This window comes from Physeter macrocephalus, chromosome 6 (genome assembly GCF_002837175.3).
Source record: "Physeter macrocephalus isolate SW-GA chromosome 6, ASM283717v5, whole genome shotgun sequence".
Lineage (NCBI taxonomy): Eukaryota > Metazoa > Chordata > Mammalia > Artiodactyla > Physeteridae > Physeter > Physeter macrocephalus.
In genome coordinates, this window is record NC_041219.1 from 77,672,658 (window position 1) to 77,677,885 (window position 5,228).

At 42.1% G+C, this 5,228-nt stretch overlaps 1 non-coding gene across 1 annotated transcript; it reads left to right on the top strand.

Annotated features, from left to right (window-relative positions):
• The first annotated feature begins 4,894 nt into the window (after positions 1–4,894).
• On the top strand, positions 4,895–5,029 carry LOC112066381 (small nucleolar RNA SNORA70). Its single transcript, XR_002892600.1, has one exon. It is a non-coding gene; the product is annotated as a small nucleolar RNA SNORA70 (small nucleolar RNA).
• Positions 5,030–5,228: the final 199 nt, after the last annotated feature.

Consider the following 5,228-nt stretch of genomic DNA (forward strand, 5'->3'; position numbering starts at 1 on the left):
GCCATGGCTCACGGGCCCAGCCGCTCCGCGGCATGTGGGATCTTCCCGGACCGGGGCATGAACCCGTGTCCCCTGCATTAGCAGGGGGACTCTCAACCACTGCGCCACCAGGGATGCGCCACCAGGGAAGCCCTTCAGCACACTTTTGTACAGCGTAATTATATTTGGCATCGCTTCATGCCCTCTATACAATTTCCCAATCCTGGGATTTATGTGCTGCCAAAGCGTAATCATCTTGTAGTGAATACATTTTTCTCCTTTAAGCACTGAAACTTAAGAAAGCTTTAGGGTTTTTGTTTTTGTTGTTTTTGTTTTTGGAGGGGGTACGTGTCTTGATGTGAACCGTTGACGACCTTTGCTGTGTTCACCATAACTACAGATGATAAAAAAGTTTTCATTCCTCCTGTATCCCGTATTTAGACCCCAGTGCTAAAAAGAACAAATGATGGCACAAACCTTCACTGTGCACCTACTTATTTTATTATTACTACAACTCGGGTCGCTATTATTTCCTCCACTTTACAGAGAAGGAAAAGAGCTCAGAGAAAATTTATCAGAGATCATAAAGCCATTAAATACCAAAACCAAGATTTGAATTCAAGTCTTCTAACTTTAATTCCATTGTTTATTCATCTATGCCCCGGTGATATTAACTAATAAGCTCACATACCAAACATAAACCCTACTCCCATCCATCACACCTTTACTTCTGAATAGGAACCACAAGGAAATCAAGAAGATAAAAGTCAAATGCAAGCAAAGGGCAAGAATAAGCAAAAGAACCTTAGTGAGCTAGGATTCTCAAAGGACTTAAGGATTACATGATTTCTCAAGCATCGAAGGACTATTTAGAACACTTAGTAGGGTCTTGGACATAGGTGCTCAATGAACACTTGAATGAAAGGGTGTTTAAAAAGTTTCACAGTATCAGCCCACAGATTATTCATTTACAAAACGAAAAAATGTGCTTTAAAATGGAAAGATCTGGCAGTCACCATCTTAACCAAGTGATCATCTTAACATCACCAACAGTGGGGCAACTTGACATCGTGCGCCTCTGTTGTTGCACTAAGAGATGCCCCACACAACCGGAAAGTGTAATCTAAATCTACTAAGAAAACGACCAGAAAAAATCCAAGATTTAGGACATTATACAACCGATTCTGATACTTGAAAAAGTTCAATGTCATGAAAAAAAAAAAAAAAGGCAGAGAGGACTATTTCTGATTAAATTAAAAGAGGAGAGACATTAACCAAATGTGTATATAAATTATGACTAGATCCTGGATGAGGAAAAAAGTTTTAAAAGACATATTGGGACAACAGGGGCAATTATTCCATACAGATCTATCATAATAGATATTACTGGACTATTCGTCTCAGGTGTGGCAACGGCACACCTAAGGATGTAGAATATCCTTATTCCTAGATGAATGCTTACGTATTCAGCGATGAAGTGTCATATCGTCATAACTTACTTTCAAATGATTCAGCAAAGCAGATAAAGTACTTGTGGTAAAATTTAACAGTTGGTGGATCTAGGGAGAGGTTATACTATTGTTCTATCCCTTCAACTTTTCTGCATATTTAAAAATGTTCAAAGTCAAAATATTTTTTAAATCCTTGAAATTCATCAAGACCGTTAGCATAAATTCAACTCTTCTATGATCATGACTTGTGAAAATACAAAGTTGTAATCAGTCAGTTAATAAATATTTATTGTGCTCCTACTTATATACTAATAATCACTGTACTAGACTCTGGGAACTATTGTAGTAAAAAATAGACATGGTTCCTGCTTTCATGGAACCTACTTAGCATACAATTCTGTGCGTGTGTGTGTGTGTTGGGGAGGGTAGTGGTTGTTCTGGAAGCCTTCCCCAAGTGGTGCCTAAGCTGAAACCTGATAAGTAGGTGTTGCCTAGCTATAGGATAGTGGGGAAATGGGTCGGAGGGAACAAACAGTATGTGTAAAGGTACTAATGATGGAGCTGGTCAATCTGGAGAGCGACAGGAATATTTATTCCTATGGCTTCCCCCAGCCCCCCACCCTTTTTTACACAGCCTGTCTCCTGGTTCCATTGACCACTCCCGGCCCCCAACCCTTCAGACCTAGGGGTAGTAACAGCACTCTAACGTTACTAGCCCCTATGTTACCAGTCCTGAGAACTGCACTTTCCCTTGGAGTTTCCCTACAGCATATGCATAGCTTTGTAAAATTCCTTTATTAAACTTTCCTCAAATTATCCAATGTCAGTAAGCCATCTATCTCCTACTGACACCCTGATTAATAAAAAGTTCTGGAGAGAGACTTGGGAGATGTCTGCATATTTTAGATAGTATTTGGGACCGTGGGAACGGAGATGGTCTGGGAAGAGGGTTGAAGATGAACCCTGGGCCAATGAGCATCTGAAGTAGAAAACCTGGGAATAGCAGTGTTATCAGCCGAGAATGCTTCAAAAAAAGAAACTATCAATTGTATCAAGTGCTATTGAGCGGCTGGATGAGTAAAATGAGGGCTTTGGAATTCCCCATGAGAAAGCCATCAGTGACCCTTGGAGTGTTGGGGGCAAAATCAACGGTGGAGTGGACTGTAAAGGTGATTGGAAGCAAAGAACACACCTGTTACCTTCAAAAAAACCCATAACTGTTCAGGTTCCTATTTTAACTCTACCAGTGACTTGCTGAAGAATCTTGAGACTTCTGTCTTAATTCCTGAGAGGTAAGTATAAACATAAAACCACCACTCTCCTTGCAGTTACAAAAAAACAATACCTGGACAATGTTAAAGCTAATGTAAGCTACAGAAGTGTAGCGAATTGAAGTTCTAAAACAGAGTAAATTATTTCCACTTTCAGACACTGAGACAAAGGGCAGGCTTTGCCAAAAATCTTTTTGGTCTCTCTAAACTGAAAGATTAAGCTCTTTTACACTGAAGCCTGCAACTAAGCATGTCTAAGAAGCCCCTACTCGACATACAATAACAAGCAGTTTCTAACCAGGGTGCAAGATATTTGAAACCTAAAGCATTCTCATGACCACAATAAGTAACCAAACTCCATAGCCCGAGAAATTGTTAGAACCCTCAGATCCCTTTCTTTGAGAACATGAGCCTGTGAAATTATCTAACTTTGATCCAATTTGGCTTTCTCCTCCCTTCCCAGTTCACTGAACATCACACAAAAATGACTGCCAGGGCAGCATAATGCTAAATCTGGGTGACTGGGAAACTGCTCTAGGGACAGTCCAATCAAGAGGCTCCCTCGGTATCTTCCATTCTTTACTACAGAGCAAGCAGTTAGTTCTGGCTACCTTCATTTATTTTTAGAAGATTCCGTTGTTTCAACTAAACCTCCTGGAGACTATTTTCTCCACAAAAAGACAGTATATAATATGTACTTTCAACATCAAAATTAACAAAATTTGATTAACTGATTTAGACAAAGGTCAACCTCTTCACAAGGGTAAAACTTGCCCCTCGTTTTCATCCTTCGGAAGAGACCCAGGTGACCACCGAAAATGCAGGTTAAGAAGGCACCATTGCTATAGCAGGGACAGGGTCCAGTTTGAAGAGCACAGGCTTTGGAATCAGGAAAGCTGATTTTATTTAAGTTATATGGCCCCCCCTTGCACCCCTTCACTGACTACCTGTAAACAGGTTGTTTTGTTTTTTCACTTTGCAAGGTTGTCTGAACAGTGTTTACAGGTGCCAAGCCCACCACAGTAGGTATTTCATAATAGGGGAACTATTTTTCTTTTTACTTGCTACACCCAAATGCTTGTATTTTAGGACCAAGAGGCCCAGTTTCAAGTGGTTCACGTAAGAAAAAGAAGAGGCGCTATGGCAGACAAAACTCTATGGTCCCCACACACTACCTCTTGTGTTCACTGTGTAACTTGAATGTGGTCAAGACGACTGTCTTGTTAGGTGACTGGCTCTGGAGACCTGCTGGCTGGGTACGGTGAGTGCCATGTTGGGAGACCCCAAGTGGTAAGGAACTAAGGGGGCCCTCCAGCCAGTAGTCTGGGCTCTCCATCCTACAGCCACAGGGAAATGAATTCTGCCAACAACCCAAGCGAATTTGGGAGTAATTAGTCCCAAGTCACCTCATGAGAATGCAACCGAGTTGACACCTGTTGCAGCCTTGTGAGACCCTGAGCAAAGGACCCAGCCACACTGCACCTAGATGGAAACTGAGATCAATTTCTCTTAAGCCACTACATTTTTGGTAATTTTATTAAACAGCAATAGATCATCTTTCCACTATTTAGGTTAACTTAGTAGCTTCACGGTAACTAGATTAGGTGCTGGCAAAATCACCTGGACTATCCCAAAGCTAATTTAATTGTAGTATAAGAAGTTTGACGCACAGGATCTACCTTTTCCAGGTAATAAACTGTTTTTAAAACTTTGATATATGGGAGTTCCCTGGTGGCCTAGTGGTTAGGATTCCAGGCTTTCACTGCCGTGGCCCAGGTTCAATCCTTGGTTGGGGAACTGAGATCCCGAAAGCCGCACGGCACAGAAAAAAAACCTTTGGTATGAATTATACCTCTTTGGATTCATCATAAATCTGTAAAGTAAACAATTCTGTGAAGTAACAGACGTTTGGAGACTCACAAAGGTCAAGTGACTCAAATGGCTAATAAGGGGGTAGAGCCAGGAATCAGAGAACCCAGGTCTGACCCCAATCCCAAAACTCTACCTTTCTCTATAACCACCTTTTATAGTTTCTCTAAAGTCTCCATGATGCTTCCCACTATGTCCATAGACAATACTAATAAAACCATATTACAGACATTGAAACACTGGAGACCTTTTGTCCTTCACTGTTAAAATTATCTTATCCACTAGGTTAATTATTGTGCACATCAGTTAAAATGTCTTTTACATTTGCAGCCAGTTAAGCCGACTGTGCTTTTTTCCCCATGGGGGCCCGGTGCGCAGCGGCTGCAAACAGCAGCCTCCTCGGTAGCGTATGCAGCCTGTTGCCTGTATGGGTTGCCCTGAGGCACCTTGGAGACAGCCCTTTCCAGTGGACATTAATGACTGGCATGCTGTCCCCAATCTAGGCTCCAGACAGGTATGCGTGGTGCCTTTGGAAAGCCCCAGGACACAGTGGCCAGGGTCCACATTGGCCAGGTCATAATGTCCATCCGCACCAAGCTGCAGAACAAGGAGCATGTGATTGAGGCCCTCCGCAGGGCCAAGTTCAAGTTCCCTGGCC